At 39.5% G+C, this 26,389-nt stretch overlaps 1 protein-coding gene across 2 annotated transcripts in view; it reads left to right on the top strand.

Moving 5' to 3' along the window:
* Rap1gds1 (Rap1 GTPase-GDP dissociation stimulator 1) overlaps window positions 1-26,389 on the top strand; it is a 92,150-nt gene that overhangs the window by 36,744 nt on the left and 29,017 nt on the right. Inside the window, exon 2 of one of the 2 annotated variants that reach the window (XM_005357355.3) lies at window positions 25,810-25,881. The exons of the other annotated variant lie outside the window; for it this stretch is intronic. The gene's annotated coding sequence lies outside the window, so the exon portion shown is untranslated. The remainder of the gene's footprint in view (window positions 1-25,809; window positions 25,882-26,389) is intronic. 2 annotated transcript variants of the gene reach the window in all.

The raw sequence follows: 26,389 nt of genomic DNA, 5'->3' as shown, positions 1-26,389 counted from the left end.
TGATCAATTAGATTATTTGTTGCTGGGATCCAGCCTCAGCTCGGGTTCTGGGTCTTGAGGCAGGAAATGGAAGCTAGTGAAAGGAAAACTTGTGACCACCAAGTGGATTGTACTCAAGTGGTTCTGAGTAGCTCAAGCCATTTTTATTTAAACAGTTTTTTTTTAAACCAGGGTTCCATGAACAGTTTTATTATTGGCTTCTATTTTTTACTTTAAGGGATATATTATGATCCTTATGAAAGTCCCCATTGTTCTTTTTATGCTTCCCAATACACGTTCTCACCCCCTGCAGACCCTTACTCTAGATAAAGAGAACTAAATATCAAGCCAAACACATCCTGCTCTTGTAACACTTACCTCAGCTGGCAGCTACTTGCTGTTACAAAGTTAAAAGTAATAGAGGAGGGCACAGTGCTTTAAAGATAGCATTATTCAAACCCAGACAATTCTTTCATATCTGTAAGATACATTTTTATACAGTTCCCTTTCTACAAGAGGGTCCCATGTCTCAATCTCTCTGTAAAGGCAGACTCTGAGGAAGCACTTTTTTCCCATCTCACTTGCTCCGGAAACCCATTGAGCAGGTACCATCATATGCTAATCAGAAACTAGACAGCACTGTTCCCCACAATTTGGTTACAATGTTAGAGGGTTTTGTTGCCTTTTCGTCTTCTTCAGTGTTTACTTTTAGAAGAAATAGAACTATCAGCTAGTAGCATACAAATAAGATTCTTCAACTTTAATCAGTCTGTCTTATTTTAAAACTCAACTTACTATCAAAGTATGTCATTTATAGAACAGTGACGATGAGAGAGAGCATGAGTCCCACTGTTTAAATAGGTCCAATAGTGCATTCTAGGTAAGGAGAATTATTTAAAAACGATACATAAGTATACAAAAGTTTAATATGCCCCTGGAAGGCAGATAAAGCAAATAGATATATAATTTCAGCTGAGTCATTTACTAAGTTGCCCTTTCTGATTTCACTTGTTTCATGAATTAAATTATAGAAGAATGGATAACATTTACAGTGAAACTTTTAGATTTTTATTAGGACTGTTTTTATATGACATACTTCATAAAGATGTCCTGTGTGGATTTCAGTAGATGCTATCTTATAGTTCTTTTAAGCTCTAGAAAACATGGATGAAAAAGAGCCATGCTGTGTCACCTTGACAGAGTCCAGGAAATAATACTGTGTGCTTAGTGTGATCAGTTTTATTTGAGAAACATAGCCAGATATGTTGAGTTTTGGTGGTTACCTCAATTATGTAACTTAAAACTTTGAATAAATTTTGGTTTAGCTTTAAACTAAGGTACTTTGTGTGATATGTCCAGATTGAAGTCTCTAGGCAGAAAAAAAAAGTTTGCTTTGTGTATTACATCCATTGCCTGTTTGCTAAAAAATCTAATTTGCATTAAAAATGAGTACCAAAAACATCGTAATAATTTTATCACACAAATCTACACAGAGATAAATGACGTAGATCTGTGTGTGTACACACTACATTAAAATGTAATAAAGTCTGAATGTAGAATCCTTAGATTTTTACCAGTGTTGATTTCCTGATAGGAATGTTATACCTGAATCATGTGATATCCCCCTGGGACACAGGAAAAAGTATTCTACAAGAACATGCTGTGGTTTGGGGGCATTGGAGGGATTGGAATGATTGTTTTTCATTTGTGTGAGTGTGTACAGACGTGCATGTCTGCATGTGTGTGTACCCATTCCTGTGTGTGTCTGTATCTCTGGTAGCTTCCTGTGAGTCTCTACATACTTATATGAAAAGCTTAAAACTGCCCCATGTCCAGGAGGTATGCATACTCTCCTGTTCTTCTATGACTGATATTCTTGTTTCTTGGAATGGAAGCTAGTGTTCTCTCTCTCTCTCTCTCTCTCTCTCTCTCTCTCTCTCTCTCTCTCTCTCTTTCCTCCACCCCCGTTATTTTAAGGTATAACCAGAATTAAAACAAAACAAACCCTCAGTGTATCTGCAGCTGATTTTTGCCTTTCACAGCATCACGCAGCGTGGATGTGGAAGAGGGTGTGGGACGGGTTTAGGGAGCTGTTTCTCAGGCCAGCTGTTATGCGGCAGATAAATTTTAATGTGAAGGGAGAGACTAGGGCATTGAACATTTGGTCAGTTCCTGATTAGGATTGTACCAGGTCTAAATAGTATTAAATATTTCAGTAACTGTTTTGTTACACTCTGAAATTCCTGGTCATTAAAATGGTGAGAAACACAAGCTGAGAAAATTTTTACTGTTAATAAACATATCAGAATAAACGAGGTGTTTGTCCATGCTTGATTAAACTCCAGGTAGCACTGTTATAAAAAGCAGCATGTTAGCAAAGACGTGAAGTAAGATGTCTTTGAGCGAGTGTTTGTAGTTTCACAGATTTGACAGTGGGACTGACCTGGTGAAAGTTCTGCCTATGACAAAAATCGATGATTGGGGTGGGGGAAGCCAATACGAAACCACGTATGTTCTTCGCTCTTGCTGTTTTTGAGCCTTGGATGCCAGGTTGCTTCCTTGTGCCAGAGTGAAAATGTCTGATGGTTATTAGCTTGGCTTCTCCTGATTAGTAAGATTTAGGTGATGTAGGGAAGTCGCTTTTTAAAGCCCTAGGAAAAGGAGTTTGTGTATTCACTCTTTTTACCACTTTCATTTTACCTGTTGAAGCTGAAGTCTCAACTTAAATACAGATTTCCCACTCTGCTTGTTGAAAACCAATTAATACATACTGTCCTCTGTTGTTTTAAATAATGTTATTTTGTAAGTCATCTGTTTATGTGAAGAATTTTTTTTTAGAAAAACTTATTAAATAGTTGTAACTAATATGAGGTTTGCAGTGTTCAGAGTAAGTATTAATCCCAGTAGGCACAGCTTTGATGTACCCACCGGAAGCCCTGCTGTGACCTCATTTTAAACTGCATCTGCGGTACCAGAGCTTAGGGACACGAGTATTTACCTCTTTTCTTCTTGTCCTGATCTGGTATTATATGCATAAATACATGAAAACTTTGATATATTCCTACATAAAGGCATCATTTTAATCTGAATATGCCACAAAATGCAAGTTTTTGCTTTTCATGTGAGTATTTAATGATCATCATGGTTTTATCCTCATGATTCATTTTTATAATTCCACTAATGGAATATTTATAACTTTTGCTTTTGTATCTAATTTTTAATGGATGCTACCTGCACCTGGAACATGAAAAAAAAAAACCCTGCTTTTTGAATTTGAAAAATGATGTTAACATGTTTGGTAGTTTTTCTTTATTTGAAAGCTTAAACAGAAATTTGAGCATGCCTTTCGACACTAAAAATTCAGTGTTTGGCAATTTTCTTCCCTAGTAGAATTCATAAATATCTTTGACATGTCTTTAAAAATAATATAGGTATGTCTATTATGAACTCAGGAAAATATAGTTTCCTTTGTACTTGGTGAAATTAAATAGTAGTATATGTTGTAAGAGGGGTAGAAAAAAATCCTTCATAAGCATGCAGTTCACAACGGCAGAGTCTGTGGTTCACAGAACTGACACCTCTCTGAGTGATTCAGTTCTTTGACTGCCAGTGTCTTCAAGTATGAAAGACCCATTTTTTTTTAACAACACTATGTGTTCTCCCTTCTTCTTTTGAGGATATTAATCACATAATAAAGATTATACTTGAAAAAATTATGGGTTGAGAAAATACATTTATACTGTGGAAGTATGAAATCTAGAATTTGGTTGGGGAGGATGAGATGGGTTGTCTCTATAAGGTAGCCCAGGCTGGCTTCAAGCCCGACATCTTCCTGCCTCAGCCCCCTCCACACTGGGGCTACAGATGCGCTGCCACGCAGACTGGACTTCCTCTGTGGGAGGATGCTTTGTCATTTACAGGACATTCATCTAAAGTCCAGCTGAGGGTTAGTCACTCCTCACAATCATTAGAATCACAGCACCAAAGGTAGGACACTAAACTAGACAGAACCTGTTGAAGCTTCCTGTTTTTCCTGAGCCTTCTATAAACAGAGAAAAATTAATCTCCACTGAGTCAGATTGAAATCAGAAGCACCGTCATCACCAAAGACACATGTATAGAGTGGCCTCTGGGTGGAGCTGTGTCTCCCGGAGGGTGGAGCACTGGTTTGCCCATGCTGAAAGGGCAGAACTTGCTTTCTTCCTCCGGGCTTTGTTACTCCTGCTTGTTCTCACTTTTTCTCTGCTGAGAGTCATGAGTTCTATGGTTCTTATTGGCACACGGAGGAGGAATAGGTGTTCTCCTCAGATCTGTGTTACTATAATTTTAAAGGGCTGGCTGCAAGAAGCTGAGGGTAGGAAACCATATATTTGCACTCCCAGGCCTCAGTTTGTCATTGAGGGAAATCAGGCCTGAAACTCAGGCAGGAGGTTGAAACATAAACCAGAGGAATATTGCTTGTTGACTCCCTCCAGGTCCATACTTAGCTAGATTTCTCACACAGCCCAGGACGGCCTGCCCAATGAATGGAATAGTATACAGTGAGATGGGCCATCCTGCATCAGTCAGTCATGTCCACTGTGGGCCCTTTGAGGCTGTGTCAGGTTAACAGTTAAGACTGACCAGGACACAAGTCTCTCTCTCTCTCACACACACACACACACACACACACACGGGAATGAATACTCAAAAAGTTAAAATTACCTTCTCATTTAGCACACATTTCGGATACTTTTTAATCAGATGGGATCCATAGAATGACGTGAACCGTGAGGAACTAGTAATGGGAGTAAAGCTACCTAGGATTCCTGCTTTTAAAGTGCAGACTTCTGGAGATGGCTCAGCCGATGATGGCTCTTGCTGTTCTTGTATGGGTTAAGAATTCAGTTACCACCACCCACACGGCAGCTCACAGTAGTCCAACTTCAGTCCAGGGCATCTGGCACCCTCATTTGGCACACACACAGGCAACTGGCACACACATGGTGAATGTTATAAAACACACACATATAAAAAATAAATAAATCTTTATAATTTTATGTGTCAGCTTATTGCGCCACAGACTAAACTGATATTTGGTCACTGTCCTCTAGGTAGTTAGGAGTTGGTGCATAGAGTAGCCCCTTCCCCTTATTCATTCATGCTATTGAAGCCCCCATAGAAAAACAAAAACACTGACCCTCCCAGGAAAGTGAGGGGATACCTCCCACAGAATATACTGCTTAGAAGTTGGTCTTTCAGAACTTACTTATTCCTAATATTTTATTTGAAGCATCCAAACATTTATATAATACATATTGATGATATCCTCCCATAAAACAAAGTAGATCAATCTTTTTAAAAATAGAGATTTTCGACATGGTCTAACTAATCCCTGCCAAATATTGCAGATACAGAGACTGAATCTTGAGAGTTCAGTGTTCAGGATCAGCAACTCCATTAGTGATAACATTGACTTAACAACCATGTCTCTGGTCCACTGTCTCTGTAACTACTGTATTTGTAGAAGTTGTTATGGACATATAAATACTGTCATTAAATAAGTACACCTAAGCCTCTGCCTGAACCCTCCAAATGAGAATATAGGAATATGTATGTCCTGAAAATTTTTCTAAAGGTTAATCTTAAAAGAGCATTTGTTCAAACTGTTATAAATTACAAAAATAAATACTACGCAATTGAATGAAGATGAAGAAAAATCGTATGAGGAAGGAAAACATTTTTAAAAAGCTTCCTTTAAAACTATGTATATAGGCATGCTTACTTAGCTTTATTTGATCCTTTGTCCTTGACATTTTCTCAATATAGAAGTATGTGTAAACATTGTTTGCTTTATTGAGGAAACAAAGGATGTTTTGATTTAATAAAATTCTTAGTAATAATTAAACCATCAAATTTTTATCTAAACTACTTTAATTATTACTACTGTTACTAGTACAGTAAAAAAAAAGTAGGTATACCTCTCAAATTTTCAGATGGATAACTATGACTATATACTATTTCTTCTGCCCCAAAAAGGGTATAGATGGTGAAAACTGGAATTATATCACCCTTATAATTGCCCTGGGTATTGTCTTCCTTTCCTAGGATGAAGAGTAAGAATGAAGGCATTTGTACAGCTCTTAACTTAATTTTTATAACTGAATAATACTTCAGTCTTGGTCAGCCTTAATGAATACTGTTTTATCCCCCTTTCAGTTTGCCCCCAACTTATTGGCGTGAGAGAAGTGAGGATTGTTCATTTTATTCCTGACAACTGTTTTTTCTCATATTTAAAGTGAAATGAAATTGAGCTGGACACAGCAATATCTTCTAACATGCCAGTAAGAAATGAAAAGATAGTTTGATCTGGACGGGTTAAGAAACATCATTGAGGGCGGCAGGTAGGCTAACTAACCCTCACTCAGCTCCTGCAAATCCAGTTCCCCAGGCTCATCCCCAACACTGCAGCAAACCTGCAGCAGTGGTCGGTCTTCCTTCCCTACCCCCAGCCCTTATCACAACTTCCCTCCTAACTTCCTGGACCCCACATACTGTTTTATCCCAGCCCTAAACATCAGCAGCCACTCCCTAGGAACCCACAGGCTACTCTGACCAAGGAAGCAAGTTAGCTATCTTCACCTCTTCTTTATTCCTCAATTCCAGCTGCCATTCGAATCCCAGCTCTGTAGGAGACCTTCTGCTGCGGCCCTTTCTCAGTCTCTGTCCCCACTCCCAGGGGACTAAGCAGGTCCTGGTGAAATACCTTCTTTTCTTATTCCTGTGGGACCCCTGCAATCCCCTTCCTCCTAGCCCATCCCCATTCCTACGTGTCACCACCCAATACCTAGAACCACATTTTACCAGGAGTCCCCAGTGGACACACCTATCAGGACCCCAGAAGAATCCCTACCAAGCACCTTATAACCACCACCCTCTCCTAAGAACCAGAGAGGGCAACAAAAAACCAAAGAAAAAGAACACACACCCCAACAAAGATAAGACCAAATAGCTTGTTGCCAAGACTGTAGGTGCTATCCGCAAACTGACAGAGAGGCCTCATTACTGAAGACAGCACTTCAACGTCTCACTGAAAATGTAGCAGTCAACTTAGTGCCTACCTAGAGCCTTCACCCTGTGTTCCTGCGTCTTTGGTACAGGAAGGTATTCTGCTAGGTAATATTTAAAAAAAAAAAAAAAAAAAAAAGCAAATACCAATCCAGCCACAAGCTGTTTGTGTCCTGCCTGGAAGGTATCCTAGCTCAATGATGGTACAAAGCTTGTAGAAGTGACCAACCATGTCTGACTTGACTTGAGACCCACTCCTCCAGATGGAACTCAGATGTTGGGTGATAAGAACTTGAGACTAGATAGCCCAGGGACCTAGGATAACACTTAACATTACTGTTCTAAACACAAAAAGCTGTAGCAATAAAAGGACTCCTCATGACATTCTGCTGTACTCACAGATCAGTGCCTTGCCAGCCGTCATCAGAGAAGCACATTCAGAGACCCACAACCCGGCATAACGCGGAGGGTAGGAGAACTTGGAACACTCCACCCTAGCTGGCATGTCTCCATCAAATCCCTCCCATTGGGGCTCAGGGAACCCCGAGAGAGAGGAGAAAGAAAGGGTATAAGCCAGAGGGTACAGAGGACACCATGTTAGCAAGACTGTCTAGTTCATATGAACTCGGAGTGAAGGAGGCATTATTATTCACAGGTCCTCTGAGTATATAGTAATGGCTCCAGTGCAGTGTTTCTACAGGATTCCTGAGAGTGCAAATGAACAGTCTGATGCTTGTGCCTTCCCTTCGGCTCTTCTCCATCTCTTTGTCCTGTCCATTCCAGTTAGTTTTCGTCTTATTATATTGTGTTTCTTTTTATTATTATCATCCCTTAAAAGCCTGCTTGTTTTCTCAGGAGAGTCAATAAGGGCGTTGATCCGGATGGGTGGGAAGACTCAGAGGGTGTGGGAAAGGTAGAGGGAGAGAAAACCAGAACCATGATATATATATTATATGAGAAAAAATACATTTTCACTAAAAGGAGGGATAAAAAGAAATATATCCATATAATTTCATCTTATTTAGGTCCAATGCTATATAATTCTTTGCAATAAGGGAAAGAATTTGTTTTCTGATTGACATGTATTTCTTAAATTTATAAGTAAGTGAAAATCATTACTGTTTTTTCAGAAACTTGCTTCTGATGTTAAAATTGCTTGACAACGAACCCTCTAGATAAAAAAGGTGAATTTTAGAGTGAGGTCATCCATTTGCGTCATTCTTGCACAGTGGCCCTATTGTCTTTTCATTTCTGAGTTATAAAACGCTTCCTCCATAGTTATTTGTAATATCTTCATTCTAAACTCTTATTTTTTTAGCCCTGGACTTTAAAATCATATTATAATTTGTACCATTGGGCTATTTGTAAAGTAATTATGTAATGTATACTACATTTGCAGTGTAATGGGGCTGGAACTTTTTAAAAGATTTGGATAGCTTGGGAATAAATCAGGTGAGCGTTTGGATGCATTTACTTCATACATGGACCTGTAATTCTGCTTGTCTGCAGTGCCTAGGATCTCTTCACTTTATTCTTTAAAATGTTCTAATGTGCAGTAAGTGTATACTGTACTTGTAAATAAACATGAAGGTTGGTTATTTCAGGAGTAAACTGTTAGAGTATCTCATCTCTCTTCCCTGTCTCTCCTTTATGCTTGTTCCTTTGCTTCCCAGCATCCCTGGAAGGCCCTAGAAGATGCTGATCAGATGCTGTTACTGTGCTTTAGACTTTCAGAATTCTGAGCCAAAAGCAACCTCTTATCATTATACATTGCCCAATCTCAGATAATCTGTGACAATACTAAAACAAACACAGATGGCTCTTGCAATCCTTAGACTCAGAAGAAGCCAGATATAAAGGCATATATAACATAGGAATTCATTTCTAGAAAGGGCCAACTAATCAGTCCTGGTTCCTAGGACCAGAGCCCAAAGGAGAGACGGCCTGCCAACAGCCATAAGCAATCTCTGTAGCTTTGGAACCTGTCCTGGAACTAACTCTTGTAGGACAGGCTGGCCTTGAACACACAGATCCACCTGGCTCTGCTTCCTGAGTGCTGGGATTAAAGGCCTGCACTAACCACCTCCAGGCATGTAATGGTTTCTTGATTATATACAAATATCAAACTTACCAGTTTAAATCCCATTGCAGCCTTTATTTCGTTTACTAACTACTATGTCTACTCCAAACTGACAGCCAAGCCTTTTCGAACTTTTGTTTATGTCCAGTGTACTTGATCAGGGCTAGGCAGTGAGCGCCTCTTCTGTATTTATACACCTGTCTGTGTCTCCTAAGTTCTGTCAGTTTTTGCTATATATATATATATTTTGAAGCTTTGGGTTTTTTTTTCAGTTATTAGATGCTTATCTATTTTTAGATTAATCCTTATTGTATTATGTCCCTTTTTTAATTGTGATCATAATTCCTGTTTTAATATGTGATATTTCTGACAGTATAGAGATTAATTTTCATTTGTTTAGTGCTTGTATGGTACGTCTTTACCTGCCCTTTAAATACTGTTCAGTCTTCTGCTTCAAGTAGGTGACTGTAGAGAGCTTGCTTCTGTTTTGTGTCCAATCTGACTAGCTCTGTCTTCTAAGCGAAAGGCTTATTCTTGAAACTGTCCTCTTCCCAGCTGCTTCCTGACACCCGAGCTGTTCTTTGTTTCCTTACCCTCTTACTCTTGTGGTGGATGGCATTTAGTCTCTGGAAACGAACGTACTTTCCTATATACTGGATTGTTAGTATGGTCAAGTCTAATACAGTTAAGAACTGAACTGGCTTTCTTCTGTTCCCTTTCATCTGAAGTTCTCAACCCATGGGTCGTGATCCCTTTGGGAGCTGAATGACCCTCTAACGGTGTGTCATATTAGATATCCTACAGATCATATAAGATATTTACATTGTGATTCATAATAGTGGCAAAATTACAATTAGGAATTAGCAGTGAATTAATTTTATGGTTGGGTCACCACACACGAGGGCCATAACATTAGGAAGATTGAGAACCACTGCCTTCCATCAACTAAGTCCCAGTTCACACCCTCCTAATGGTGTGTTGTTGTCTCCTGGGTCTCAGAATGCCTGTGCTGGAGGACTTTCCCAAGGGTGCCTGCTTTCTCTGCAGCCATTAGCAATTGGTGATGCGCATTGTCATAGGGATTTTCTTCATGTTCTTGCTGCTCTCCTGGTAGTAGTCAGGTCAGGTTAATAGGAATAAACTAGGTAGGGCTTAGTTTGACATCAAGCATTTATTCAGTTTTTCTGAGAAATAGCACACACAAAATTTATTTATAGTTGGTATAATTTTTCCTGACTCATCATAAAAAGTCACTCCTTGTTTTCCTTGAAAAAAGAATTTGTGAGTAATTTAGGATGATTTTGTCTTGGAAGAATTACTTTTAAAAATAAACAGAATTTGAATTATAATGATTAGTGATAAGAAAGTAAAAGGAACAAATTTGAGGGTTGGTTTCCCTTTAGGAGACACATACAACACATGTTAGGTTCTTTCTGTACATGCGCTACAGAGGTGGACACAGCAGGAGAAAAAGAAGCAAGAAGCATTGTGGCTCAGTGTAACTCCTCCTGCTCCCCTCCCAGACCAGCAGACGGACAGGTGTTGAAATGCTGCCTACAGCAAGCTTATCAACATATGTAGACTGTATTTTATTACTTAATAAATCATTACCTTAGTGATAACAATTTCAAATGTTAAATTCTTACTGAAATTCTGAACATTTTGTATTTTAGCAAAGAAAAAGAAATGCCTTTTGACAGTGAGGAATAGACATAGGGTTTCCAGTGTTTTCTTCAGTTCTCCAGAGACCTTAGTTTATGACAGTTTCTCTTAACTGAAGTGTCTTCCTTCTGTTTAAAGGAAACCATCTCATTTTCTTCTTTACTGTTATCTATAACTGATCTGGAAATAGTTCCAATGGTTGGAAATTGCATCCCCCCATCCCATGTCTAGTAATAGGTGGTAAAAATGTAGCGATGATTGTTTTCTTCATGTCTTTCGTTTTTTCTACGAAGCAGGAAGTATTTTTGGTGTGGCTTGGGTAACCCTGCCTCTGTCTCCCATCTCCTGAATTGTGCACACCCTCTGCTGCACCCAGCTGAGTTTTCATGTAAATCATGTTATTGTGACTTGTCACTTTATATGAGCTAATTAGATGTGAATTAATACGTTGGTAACTCTGTGCTTTGTGTACATTTTAGACTGCTGTTGGATGACTTAATAATGGGAAGAGATAACTTACAGAAATGAATCTTCTAAAGTAGAAGATTTATCAATTGATGCTGAGAATCAAACAGTCCTGTCACACTGTTCCCACTAGGCTTGGTGGCACATGAATGTAGTTCCAGGATCGGCAGTGCCGAGACAAGAGGGTTGTGGGTATCACAGCCTGTGCTACCTCAAAATCCACAACGAATAAAGTGCTATCATCCTTTTCTAAATTAAATGGGAGAGGAAAATACTTCTCCAAAAGACACTTAATAAGAGAACATTGAATTAGCTAGCGTTCAGACTTTTCAAGTTCCATTTGGCAATATTTAATCATGATAACTTCCTTATGCCAAGAGTGAGTTAAAATAAAAGCAAAAGTTATGATTTCTTTATTTGCCAATCACCGTGTTCTTAGCTCGGAAACCAGAACCAGAGGTATTTGCATGCAGTTTCTCTATGCTTAGCTTTTACTCTGGTTGTCGGTAACTTCAGAAGTCTGTACATTTGTGCTCTGTCATCTTTGGTCTGTTGTGTGCACACACAGCGGTTACAGAGTTGGAGTCCCCCTCCCTTGCAGAGTGAATAAGGCAATGCTTTTATCATCAAGGGAACTGAATGTGTGAAAGAAACTCTGTGGAGCTAGGGAGGTAGTTGTTTCCTTTCTAAAGCAATGAGAGTGTTGTCGTGTATTCCCAACACTGGGGAGGTAGGCACAGGACATCCTTGAGGCTTGCTGGCTACCTGGCTTTGGTGCTTTGGATGAGAGGGTCCCACAGTCGTGGGCATTTGCATACATGGTCCCAGCTGATGGAATAGTTTGGATAGGTGTAGGAGGTTAGGAGGTGTGGCCTTCCCAGAGGAAGTGTGTTGCTAGGGACAGGCTTTGAGGCTCCAAAAGCTGTGTGCTATTCCCTGTTTCTCGCTGGAGATGCGAGTTCTCAGCAGCTCCAGTCACCAGGCCTGCCTGCTGCCAGTCACGGCAAAGGACTCTCTTCCCTCTGGAAATGGAAGCACCTATAAACCCTTCCTTCTATCTAAGTTCATGGTCTTTTTGTCACAATTATGGGAAAGTCTGTAAAATTAATATAAAGAACAAAATATTTGGTAGTGAGTGAATAAAGAAAATCAGCTTCCAAAAGTCTTTCTTCCCTCCTCCTCTTTATCTGTCTCCCACAAGGCAGCTTGCTTTTGGTGGGAACCCTTTTGTTCCTGCTGGATTGCCTCGCCCAGTCCTAGTGTGAGGGGTTTTCCTCTGTCTTAATGTACCTTGTGCTGGGTTCAGTTGATGTCTCTGGGAGATCTGCTCTTTTCTGGGGAAGGATGGGGGTGGTTCATGGGGGATGGTGGGGAAACTAGGAGGCGTGAAGGGAGGGGAAGCTGTGGTTGGGATATATTGTATAAGAGAAAAATAAATAAAAATTTTTAAAAAAGAATTGGCCAGGGATGAACATGGATGAGCAAGTATCTCTCAGTATTACGACGCAGAGTGCTTTAGCTAGAAGTCCTAGAGTGGTATAGCTGGGGCTTGAGGAACCTCTGCACCGATTTCTGTATTAGCTCTAATAGCTGTAAAGTTTGCACTCCCACCCGCATCCTCACCAGCTTGTGCTGTCATTTGTTTTAGGAATGGGATCTCAAGGCCAACGTTGGTTATAGAGTGAGCGCCCCACCAGCCTGAGCTACAGTGAGACCCTGTCTCAGAATTAATTAAATGGGCTCAACATAGCTTTGTGTGCCAGGAAACTAAGGCTTATTCTAATTTTTAAAAATTTCGTGGGCATTCACAGTTGATATTTTGAAAGCTCACACTCAGCAACTGAAGTCAAATTCTATGAGTGTTATCAACTTTAGGTTCAGATATGCTGTATATCCATAAAAGTGAATATTTAGATTTTCAACTTTTAATTTTCTAAAATACCATCACATATATATTGACTCATTTTTGCATATTTTCTGTTACTGGAAATGACATTTGTTATTTGTTTAGACAATCTTGATCTGTGCCGCAGGCTAGCTAGAACTTGCAGTCCTTCTGCCTCAACCTCCTAAATGCTAGCCTACAAGTGTGCACCATACCTGGCTAAAAAGTAAAGGTGTGTGTGTGTGTGTGTGTGTGTGTGTGTGTGTGTGTGTGTGTGAGAGAGAGAGAGAGAGAGAGAGAGAGAGAGAGAGAGAGAGAGAGAGAGAGAAAATTTGTGTATGTGATGTGTTCAAGGGGAGGCCTGAGGTTGGTGTTGAGTGTCTTCCCTTACTGCTCTGTACCTTATTCACTGAGGCAGGGTCTCTCACTTGTACCCAAAGCTGACGTATATGGCTAGTGTAGGTAGCCAGCTTGTCCTGGGGAATCCTGTGTTCCTACCTTCTAGGTGCTGGCATTGCAGGTGGGCTGCTATGCCCATCCAACATATATGTGGGCTCTGGGAATCTAAATCCAGGCTTTAAACTGCTTGGTGAGTATTTTATCCACTGAACAATCTCCCCAGCCCTGGAACTTAAATTTCTGAGAATACAACATTCTCAGCGAGTTTCTCTGACTAGTTTACTTGGTAGGTATATAATTTTTTGGAGTCTTAGCTGTTTAGCATAGGGCATAATTGTGCATCTGTATAAAAGTATAACTATTAGGACATGGTATGAAGTTAAATACATGAAATTATTTTCATTTTACCCTCTTTCCTTCATTTTTTAATTATGAAGTTAGTGTGTTGAATGTGTGTATATGACTATGCCAAAAGAAATGGTGTATTAAGTTTCATATCATCAGGCAATTGAGCATCACATATAAATAAATATTTGGCCCTAGTCCATTGCTTTTTTTAGTAGAAAACTAAAAATCTTTCATTGAGGAGCTTCTTAGCAATCGCTCCTTTGGGAGGTGTTTCCAGTGTTTACCCCTTTGGTTCTCACAGCTGAGCTATCCATTATCACATCAAGTCACCAGTTTAGCTCCTGAACTATTGAAGTGTGATTAGAGAGGTAGCTCTAGGGTAAAATACTCTTAGATTCAGGAAATTTGTTGTAGAATATAAAATATTTCACTAATAACATCGATTGCATGTTAGAATGATAGTAGTTTAGACATTTGGTTAAATAAAAGCACAGTAAAACGTATTTCTTGCCTTATTTTACTCTTTAAAGTGGCTTCCATATGTTGCCATCGTGATTGTGTACTACAGACAGCACTGTTCTGTAGACTGTCTTTTTATAGGACATGGTCAGGCTCTAAAAGGCACACATCCCTTTGCATTCCTGTGTTCCAAGGTTGGGAAGTCTCCGAAAGCGGTTTGCGTGTTTCAGCAGCTGAAAGGCGTTTGTGTAAGCTCACAAGTGTGTTTTCCCAGCACTTCAAAACTGAAATGTGATGGTGTAAGCTAGAAGAGAGAAGATCAGGAAAAATAGAGCACAAATCAAGAGTAAACATATGATAGAAAAAGCTGCAGGACCCTAGCACTGGTATTCAGTAATTGTGTATGGTAACCTAGAATTATACTAGTGTTCTAGCCACTTTCTTTGACAACAGACTTTGAAAAACACTCATAGGAGGATATATGTATTGCTTTCCAAGTGTAGTAATGAACATGGTCACCAGTTGGACATGGCTCAGTGATAGAACTCCTGTCTCCTGTGTGTAAGGCCCGGGTTCTCTTCCTTAGAAACCCTGTCCTATCAGAAGAAGGTTATTTTACTCCTGCTCTTTAAAAAAATCTTTACAATTTCATCGTGAAAGAGGAGATGGAGTTTTCTCACCATCTGCGGACACTCAGAAGTTCTTTAAGCTCCCATCTTAGCCCAGTGAGGGTACTCTTTGTTTTCCTCCTAGAAAGTGATCGTCTGTGCCCCATCCCACCCCCATGTTCATGTTTGTTTTGTTTTCCTTCTGTCTGATTTTCAACAAGACATGTAATCACCCTGCTTAGGTTTATTTTCAAATTATTAAATAAGGGATAACTAACAGTATTATGTTTTGTATTTGAAATTGTAAGGTCCATTTCCTTTATTTTATTTTATTTTTAATTTAATTCTTTGTTTTACAGATGAGGGCAGAAGTGCAGTTGACCAAGCAGGTGGTGCACAGATTGTAATTGACCATTTAAGGTCCCTGTGCAGTATAACAGATCCCGCCAATGAGAAGCTCTTGACTGTCTTTTGTGGCATGCTGATGAACTATAGCAATGAGAATGGTAAACAACACTGAACACTTGCTTTATCTGTGGGGGAAGTTCAAAGATTTTTTTCTTGACTATAATATACAACAGATATTTGAAAACTGAACAGATTCGTAAGTGGTGCATAAAATTAAGAATTAACTTTACAGCGTTTGAAAATTACAAAATGACCTGAGGTACAGAATGGAACTTTGAAGGTTTGCTCATGTTAACACTTAAACCTAAAAATCAAATGGCCAGTATAGTTTAAAATTTCTTGCTCTGAACAGTTTAAAAAGTAATAGTGTTAAAGTAGGCTCACAATCATTACTTTAAGTACCAGGAGTAGTTTTCAACAAACATTGTTTTTAGATGGAAATTAATTTATTCTAGTTACACTTTGAAGTACCGCTTATTTTACCAGTGGTCACATAGATGGTGAAGACTGTGACATCACAAAAGAGTCATGCTGCATATCTCTGGCTTGGGCAAAACCACATGTCAAGTTCTGCTAGATCCTCCTAAATCCGTATCATGCCCAAAGTTAAAAATCTTAAATCAACGATTTTACATCAAAGACCACCTGTCGGATAGTGTTTGGGTCTATATTCCTCTGGTGATGTAGTATTTAAAGACTACCTGTATTATACTATTTGGGTCTATAGTTTCTTTGCTTATCTAGTATACAGGTACTGGATGCTTTAATGTCACCTAATAAAATCAGTAGTTGGAGATTCTGTCCAGAGGCAATCTGGTGTAAAGGGAATATAATTCCTTGGGTATATTATTGAAGGGTTAATAACTGCATTTAAGAATAAAATGTAGGCCGGGCGGTGGTGGCACACGCCTTTAATCCCAGCACTCGGGAGGCAGAGGCAGGTGGATCTCTGTGAGTTCCAGGCCAGCCTGGTCTACAAGAGCTAGTTCCAGGACAGGCACCAAAAACTACATTTTCCTGTCTCGAAAATCAAGAAAAAGAAAAAAGAAAAAAGAAAAAAAAAGAATAAAATGTAGGAGGAACCTCCCCCGGAGGAGGCGTGAACCAGCACATGTACAGAGGGAGCAACCTCTAAGGGAACAGGCCTGAGCCAGTGATATATGTGGGACTGGACTGAGCCACTAACGTCCACCAGACTAGGCCCAAGCTAGAGACCTCTATCAGAGCAGGCCTGAGCCAGCAACCTCTGCAAGAACAGACCTGAGCCAGTGATCTCCATGGGAGCCGGCCCAAGCACTGTGCCCAAGCAAGTGACCTCCATGGGAGCAGGCCTGACCGACCTCCAGGATTGCAGAACAACCTGCAGGACTAACGAGTGACCTCTGGCTTGACTGGAGCCATGGCCCCAACTCCATTACGAGGAACAACCATCTGAGCCTTGGATCCACCAGTTCCAAGAGTGGAAGAGTGATCACCAGAGACACGACCCCAGCTACATCAATCAGAGGAAAAGATGAGTAAACACTGGAAGAACACACTCAACACCACAACAAGCAACATGACACCAACAAAAACTAGTGGCTCTAAAATAACAAGGCTTGAACACCCCAATAGAGGTGAAGCAGAAGAAAATGACCTAAAATATAGCTTTAGGAGAATGTTTGAGGCTCTTAAAGAAGGGAAGAATGAAAAATTCTCTCAAAGAAACAAAAAGCTAGAAGAAATCAATAAGCCCGTTAAAAGAAACCAAGAAAAAGCAATTAAACAGGTGAAAGAAATGATTAAAGACTTGAAAACTGAAATAGAGACAATAAAACAAACACAATCCAGGGACTTCCAGAAACAGAAAATATGGGAAAACAATCAGGAACCACAAGTGCAAGCATAAACAGCAGAATACAAGAGATGGAAGAGTCCCAAGGGCTGAAGGTACAATAGAAGAAATAGACTCATCGGTCAAAAGAAAGCGTTAAATTTAACAAAAGCTTAACACAAAATATCCAGGAAATAACGGACACCATGAAAAGACCAAACCTAAGAATAATAGGGATAGAATAAGGATAAGAAGTTCAACTCAAAAGCACAGAAAATATATTCAACAAAGTTATAGAAGAAAACTTTCCCAACCTAAAGAAAGATACCCCTATGAAGATATAAGAAGCTTACAGAACACAAAATAGACTGGACCAAAAAAAAAAATCCCTCACTGCATAATAATCTAAACACTAAACATACAGAATAAAGAAAGATTAGAGATTCAAAGGAAAAAGGCCAAGTAACATATAAAGGTACACCTATCAGAATTATACCTGACTTCTCAGTGGAAACAATGAAAGCCAGAGGGTCCTGGTCAAGCATGTGCAGACATTAAGAGACTACAGATGCCAGTCTAGACTACTATACCCAGAAAAATTTCCAGTCACCATAGACAGACAAAACAAGATATTCCATGACAACCAGATTTAACCAATGCCTAGCCACAAACCCAGCCCTACAACAAAGTACTAAAAGGAAAACTCCAACCCAAGGAAGTTAGCTACATCCACAAAAACAGACAATAGATGATCTCACAGCAGCAAATCACAAATAAGGAAAGACACTGACAATAACATTACCAACAATAAAAATTACAGTAACAGGAACTAGCAATCACTGGTCATTAATATCCCTTAATATAAATAGACTCAACTCACCTATAAAAAGACACTGGCTAACAGATTGGATATGAAAACAGAATCCATCCTACTGTTGATTTCAAGAAACACAAAGACAGACATCACCTCAGAGTAAAGGGTTGGGAAAAAATTTTCCAATCAAATGGATCTAAGAAACAAACTGGTGTAGCTGTTCTGATATCTAACAAAATAGACTTCAAACTAAAATCAGTCAAAAGACACATCACTGATGGAAGCTGAGATAGGAACTCAAGCAAGGACCATGGAGGAATGCTGCTTAATGGCTTGCTCAGCTTACTATTTCATAAAACCCAGGCCATCTGCTTAGGGATGGCATTAACCACAGTGGACTGGGCCCTACTCCATCAAGCAATCATTAATCATAGAAATATTACCAGCAAATCTGATGCATTTTCTCAGTGGAGCTCCCTCTTCTAAAGACTCTACCTTCAGGCAACTTGACCAAACCTACCAAGCACACACTAAGAGTATTGCTTAGCTCACTACACATCCCTAAGTGATGAATCTGGTCAGAGCAAACTCTCTACACCCCTTCCAAACCCACAGTTTCTTTTTATCATGAAGTTCATTTCCGTAGTGAGTCTAATCCAGTAGCTTAGATTAGCTTTTCAGTAAGTTGGATTAGCTTCTCTTTCTTCACCATTAAAATAGGAGATAAAAATAAATAAGGAATAGTACTGACTAAAACACATTCTTGTCCCAAGCTGTGTTTATCCCTGTATTTTGATGCTCTTTGAGAACCCAGGAATCGTTCCTAAATGCTAGATGTTTAGAAAAGTTCTTCTTCCATGTGAGGCATTACTTCCAAAGTTGAATTAACAAGCATTTCTATATATTTTCTTCATACTAGATTATATATGTGTGTGTGTGTGTGTGTGTGTGTGTGTGTGTGTGTGTGTGTGTGTATATATGTATATAAACATAGGACAAAAAATAACTCAGAATGTAAGATTGGATCTTCCCGTGTACCACATTAAGTGTAGTCTCTAAATTTTCCCTATGTTAATAAAGAAACGGATCATATACTTTTAAGTTTATGTCTTTTAAATCCCAAATTGTCAAGTTGAAATGTTCTAGTGTGTTAGGGAATGTTCTAGTGTGTGAAGGTACCTTAGGGATCTCTATTCTCTTTGTTTTGCTGACTGTTTTTCTTTATTAACTACCTACTTTCTGTTTTGTCTTTAAAAAAGATTCTGTCTCCTTACTGTGCAACAGAGCTTTTGAATCCCTATGCCGGATCAGGTGGAATTGATGAGGTTCTGCTACATATGCCTTTTTATTAACAAGTGTTGTGTTGTTAATCCCATGTGGCCAAGCTTTGACATAAATACTCAACTTTACCCACTAGAACGTCAACTTTTGCATGTAAAAGTTTTAAAATTTATCATAGTAAAACAAAATGGTTGGGCACTTTTACTTTGTGTTTTTAATTCATATTTTAAGTTTGCATTTTATTATACTTTGTTGGCCTTGGAGTCTAGGCTGCTCTTGTAGTTATGACTGGACATTTAGCATTGTAATGCTAACGCACACACACATACACACGCACACACACTGTTAGCCGAGGTCAATGAAGCAGCAAAGGTTGTGTGGATTTGTATTCTCTAGTCTGGGTTTTTTTTTCCTGTATTTGCCTCAAGTTTGAATTTAAGACAGTCAAGGCCATTGGATGTTATTTTTAAGATTTTCATTATTATGAAACTTTTAAGTGGCATAGTTGGTTTTCTGATTTCTTCCCCCCCCCCATCCTCACAAAACCTAAGAATTCCCAAGTTGGACTTTTAATTAGAAGACTGTTTGCATAAATATGAGAAAGTAACTAAAAATGGAAACACAAACAAAAATAGCAGAGCACCTGCACGACTTCCCCTTTCTCTGTACTGCCATCTCCAGTGGGCCACCCAGATCTTTCTCTCTAAGCTCCCTCTACCCCACTCACCGCCTTGTCTCAGTCCCCAACTCCCTGCAGGCACTCCATGGGGACCTACAGGCCAATCTGGTCACAAAAGCACGAGGCTAGCTGCAGGTCTTCACCTCTCCTTCCATTTCTCCAAGTCCAGTCACCCATTCTCCTCTCTAGTTCTGTAGCAGACCTTATGGTCTGACCTCCCTTTACTCTTTGCCTCATTCCTAGGGAACTAAGCAGATCCTGGCGGTGTACCTGCTTTCTTCTTCCTCTAGCCCATCCCCATTCCTAAGTGTCACCACCCAACAGCTAGAAACACATTTTACCAGGAGTCCAAAAGAATTCTCTGCCCAGCACCACACAGCCACCACATGCTCCTAAGAACCAGAGTGGGCACCAGAAAGCAAGGAACAAAGCACATCCCCAACAAAGAGAAGACCAGAAGTCAGCACCTAGAATCACAGTGTTCCCAAACGCACATGCTTAGATGCCAGCATAAAGCATGATCAATCAGTTACAGCCAGGACAATCCCAGCAACCCTACCACAGCAGGCCCTGAGTATTGCAATGTAGTTGAAGCAGAAGAAGATCTTAAAATAGCCTTTAATAATATGATAAAGGACCTTAAAGAGGAAATGAAAAAATTCTTTAAAAAATCTATGTAAACACAAACAATGAAAGTAAATGAATAAAGCCATTTAAGACCTTAAAGTGGAAATAGACTCAATAAAGAAAACCCAAACTAAAGGAAATCTGGAAATGAAAGTTTGAGTATCTCAAACAGAAACCTCAGAATTAAACCCCAGCAACCGAATACAGGAGGTGGAAGACTGACTCTCAGGCCTTGAAGATACTATTGAAGAAATAGATAACCTTCATCAAAGAAAATGTTAAATCTAAAAACCACCTGGTACAAAACATCCAGGAAATCTGGGACACTATGAAAAGCCCAAATCTAAAAATAATAGGAATGGAGGAAGGAAAAGAAACCCAGGTCAGAGGCACAGAAAATATTTTTAACAAAATCATAAAAGAAAATTTCCCTAACCTAAAGAAGGAGATGTCTATCAAGGTACAAGAATCATAGAAAAAACAAAAATAGAGTGGACCAGAAAAGAATGTCCCCTTACTGCATAATAGTCAAAACAATAAATGTATAAAAGTATGATCTTGTAGAGAACCCAGTATGCAAAGCTTCTGGAACACTTGTTGGTGTGGGAGGTCCTTTTGTATATGTGTTCTTTTATTGGTTAGTGAATAAAGAATCTGTTTGAAGAAAGAAAAAAAAGAAAAGAAAAAGCCTGGTATAGCTGTCTTTTTTCAGTGTGCATTTCTGCCTTCTTTATCAAAAATCAGGTGTCCACATGCATGTGGATTTATATCTGGGTCTTGAATTTGATTCCACTGATCAACAAGTCTGTTTATATGCCAGTATGGCAGTTGTTATTACTATAGCCCCGTAGCACAACTTGAAATCAGAGAATGATAATGCCAACATTTCTTTTATTATTCAGAATTGTTTTAGCTAACCTACGTTTTTTTGTTTCCATATGAAGCTGAAACTATCCTTTCAAGATCTGTGAAAAGTTGCGTTGGAATTTTGATGGGGATTGCATTAAATCTATAGTTTATTTTTGGTAAAAAAAAAAAATAGTTTATACTATATTATTCCTACTAATCCTGAGATCTATAGGCATGAGAGATAGTTTAATCCTCAAGGTGGTAGAGTTTTTAATTATACAAATCTTTCCCTTGCGTAGCTAAGGGTTGCCCCAAGATGTTTTATGTTATGTCAGTCTACTGGAAAGGTATTGATGTTTTATGTTATGTCAGTTTACTGGGAAAAGTATTGTTTCCATCAATTTTTTCTCAGTATATTTGAATTTCTCTACAGAAACGCTGATTTTTCTTGAGTTAATTTTGTATCCAGATACTTTGCTGAATGTGTTTTACTGTATAATCCTCGTGGCTCACATCAACTATTCCTTGTATCTTGCTTGTCCAGATCAGACAGCATACTTACTGTCAGCAGACTATACATTTGGGGATCATTTCTGTAGGCTTTTTCTTTTTGGGACACCAACCAGCTCCCGCATCATTACATGGAGTCTTATTATTAGTTTTGAATGCTCAACCTAGCTCGCGCTCATTTCTGACTACTCTTTTAACTTAAATTAACCTGTTCCTATCTCTTGCCTTGGGGCTTTTTCCCTTTCTTCCTTCTGTATATCTTACTTTCGCTGCTTTGGGGGTCTGGCTGGCTAGCAGGTACCTGGCTAAACCCAGGCATGCCCCTCTCCTTCTTCTCATTCTCTCCTTCCTTCTTTTGTTCTCTCTGCCTGCAAACCCCATCTATCCTTTCTCTTCCTAGCTATTGGCCATCTAGCTCTTTATTAGACCAATCAGATGCCTTAGGCAGGCAATGTGAAACAAATGAAATACATCTTTACCTAATTAAACACACATCCTTCCATCGTTACACAAATGCAGCATGAACAAATGTAGCACACCTTTACATAACAACAGACAGCATCTTCAACAAATGGTGCTGGTAAAACTGAATGTCTGCAGGAAGAAAGAATCCAAATAGATCTCTATCTGTTACTTTACAAATTCCTTGAAGACCTTAACATAAAAGCAGATACACTGAACCTGATAAAGAGAAAATGGGGAATAGCCTTGAACTCATTGGCAGAGAGAAAACTTTCTGAACAGAACAGCATTAGCACAGACAATAAGGTTCACAATTAATAAATGGGACCTCGTGAAACTTGAGAAGCTTCTGCACAGCAAAGGACACTATCATACAGACAAAGTGGTAGCCTGTGGAATGGGAAAAACTGGGCTAATAATCCAAAATATATAAAGAACTAAAAGGACTAGAATATCAAGATATCAAATAACCCAATTATAAAGTGGAGTACATACCTAAACAGAATTTTCAAAAGAAGAACCTCAAGTGGCTTGGAAACAAATGTTCAGCATCCTTAACCATGCAAATCAGTACTACTTTGAGTCCAAATGTACCACTCCTGGACATACAGCGTAAGCAGTGTCCCAAAGATACTTTCTTGACCGTGTTCATTGCCGTTCTATTTAAAATAGCCAGAAATTGGGTATTAGGTAGTGACAGTGACTCAAAGGGCAAGTCACACTAGCTGACATATGTGTGGATCAAGCATGTGATCGCTGAGCCTGTGTGATTCCACAGGAGATGCCTCTGCAGCAAGCATTCGGCTGCTTGGTCTCCCAGGTGCTGAGACTGAAGCTAGGGGGAAAAATTTAAGCCAAGTACCACGTGTCTCTAATTTAGGGCGCTTCAAAAGTCCTTTCTAAAATAGAAAAGGTGGCTTAAAATTAAATTTTGTAAAAGTTGCAGTGAGTAAAATCTAATCAGTACCAAGCTGACTATGTCATTTAATCTGTGGCCAGGTGTGGTGACACACACCTTTAATCCCATGCACGTGGGAGGCACGTGCCAAGTGTCTGCGAGTTTACAGACATTGATCAACAGTTTCAGGCCAGCCAGGGCTACATAGACCTTGTTTCAAAAGGGCATTTGAAAGCTAGGGTTACTGGCTAGAAATTCAAAGGCTTTGGATAGGGCGGGTGTCTTGTTAACATAATTTATACGTTATAAATAATTTCTCTGTGATTTTGAAGTGTAAAAACTACTCTGTTCTAGGATAATTTACCCATTTGTAAAGCATTCATGCTAAGGTGTGAGTTAACCTTGGCATTTAGCTTAGTTTGCTAAACAAAACCTGAGCATATTTCAGCAGTGCCATGTGAGGGTGGAACTGGTGATTGGTTTTTCCTAATAAGAGGCTTTTCAGTCACACCTGCTAACAAGGCTCTGAAGAGTTTTAAACAACGAGAAGAAAAATGTCATCGTGGAAGCTGTGGTCATCGTGGAAGCTGTGGTGTGGCACAGCCTGCTCTCTAGTCCATGTGTGATTACTTGCAAGTGGTCACCGCAGTGAGTCATTGGTCTGGTTCAAGGCCTCTGGTTTTTGCTACATCATCAGTACTGGGTCCTCACCGGTGTTCCTCTTGAATATCCTGTGTTAGGCAGATCCTGCAACTTTGAATCTTCAGAACTGGTCCTTTCACATCCTTCAACAGATCATAGATGGGGTGGATGTTGGGACAGGCCAGTCATGGGTCTGGGTCTGGATGGTTGCTGGACTGATCAGCCTGCCTGCTCTCCTTCACCCTCAACACCAGGGTGAGCTCTCCAGCACTGCCCTGGCTACTTCACACTATGTCTTAAACAGCAAGGGGAGGTGCTGATTCTTCTGTTAATATGTCCTCTGGCTGGCTCACCCACACTAAGCCACCAGGGTATTTATTTTGTTTTATCCTTGGGGAGGAACAGGGAGATGAGTGAGATCGAGGTGTGTGATTGTGAAATCCACAAAGAATCAATAAAAATTAAATTTGGGAGGAGGTTCTAATCTTAAAAGCCAATTTCTGAGAGGAGAGCATACTTTTAAAATCAAAGTAGGCATACCTGTAGAAATACCATTTGCTGTGGCATTCATCTAAACTGGAGTTCATCTGCACTAAATAATTTAACCTAAAGATGATATTGAGAAAAGTTGTAATCACATATTGATAAAGATGTACTCACCGCCTATCATTGGTCTTGGAACACATGTTGGGTTTGGGAATAATGGGATGCTGTCCAGATCCTCTTGGAAGTCTCTCTTTAGGTTTGTGACCACAGTTTCCTATCCTGCCTTGGGTACTGTTTTTAACCTGCAGAGACAAGGCGTGCTGGGTTGTGACTGCTTTATTTTCAAAACTCCAAAAGAACATGCTTGAATTCACTTACTAACTTGGGGTATGAATATTGGTTAAGCTTCCAGTATTCTCAAGACTTAACACATCTTGATTTATTTTCTTTTTTTTTTTTTTTTTTTGAAATGACTGTGTCATTGACAGATATAACCTGGGAACTAATGAGACATTCTGGATATGAAACACACATGCACGCTTTGATTTTTAAACCTCTTAAAGTACTGGATTTGAGGTTTATTTTAGCATATTTAGTTGTGGCTTTATCCCCTCAGCACTGGGTTTGGTATAAACTTGTGTGTACTCCCTGGAATCAGCAGCAGGGCACGGTTCTTAGAGTGGAGGGAAGTCTTCACTTGCACAGGTATTTGTGCGGCCAGTTAACACCGCTCGCCTCTGCATAACTGTGTTTACATCCGCTTTCATCTCGGCAGTAATGCACTAAAACCTGCTTCGAGTCTTAAGTGCTACACTACCAAAATCATTTCTAATTTTTAATATTCATATCCTGGTTTGGGGAATGCAGGTGTTTCATTAAGTCACAGGTGGTTTCTGTCAGGCTATTAGGCTCTGATGGTTTTTTTTTTTTTTTTTTAAAACCAGTTTGTAATAGAGCAGTTCAGCAAGACTTCTGCCTTCTGGTTTCCCCTGTACCACTTGTGCAGTGCTCCCCATACTAGCTGTGCAGTGCTCACTTGCTTTAGCGTGGGGTTTTAATGCAAGCCTCTGTGTAGCAATATCCTGCCCTTTGTTCTGGGACTAATAGAAACACCATGTATCTATATTGATGTATAGGCTGTATTTTTAGAAGGACCTTTCCTTTAAAGTTTCATCTTTAAGCCTTACCAATAGGGCTAATAAATCTTTTAGCATTGCCTATAGACACCTTAGGAATAAGCTAAACATGTTAAAAACTTAAGGAACTTATTTTTAGTAATTGATTATTATAACTGAGTTATTGGCATTTCCACCTACTTTTGTGCACCTATAGTGTATACCAATGTTTTAAACATTAAACTTCAAACTCAGGGGGAAAAAGGTTCCTCAACTTGAGATCTTCTCTCCAGATCTCCATTCTTTGGAGTTTCCATGAGTGTGACCTGAAGAACTTGGAACCATTGAGATTCAAATGTAGGTAGGTAAGTGTTCACACCAGCGCATGCGTTGATTGCCTTCTATCTCTTTGTATATGCATCTGTCTTGCACCCCCTCAGTGCCTTTCTCTTCCTCCCCATAGGTTATGTAGGGCCTGTGTCCTCTTGATACGATGTAGATTTGTAAATCTGTACTTGGGTCAGCACTTGTCTGGGACGTGTGTCAGGGGCAGATGTAGAAAGTCTTCAGACATGTTGTCTAAAGACTGTCTCACACATACGTGTTTGCTGTGTCTGGGCCTGGGTTGCATTGTGTGAGTTTCTGTGTTTGTAGAAGCTCTGATACAGATTCACCTAGAGTTTCTGGTGTTTGTTTAGGGATACAAATGTCACAGTCTTGCTCTCGTCCATGTGCTCTTTGGTGTATCCAGAAAACATGAATTCTTTGTGGGTCTGTGAGTTCCTTCCCACTGGTCTTTAATTGTAAAAGTTTCGCTTCTGATCAGATTCACGATAGCATGAATGTCAGCTGTTATCTGTTGGAGAACATTCA

The sequence above is a fragment of the Microtus ochrogaster genome, chromosome 21 (assembly GCF_000317375.1).
Source record: "Microtus ochrogaster isolate Prairie Vole_2 chromosome 21, MicOch1.0, whole genome shotgun sequence".
Classification (NCBI taxonomy): Eukaryota; Metazoa; Chordata; class Mammalia; order Rodentia; family Cricetidae; genus Microtus; species Microtus ochrogaster.
The sequence above is the reverse complement of the archived record's forward strand: the minus strand, read 5'-3'. Positions and strand labels throughout refer to the sequence as shown.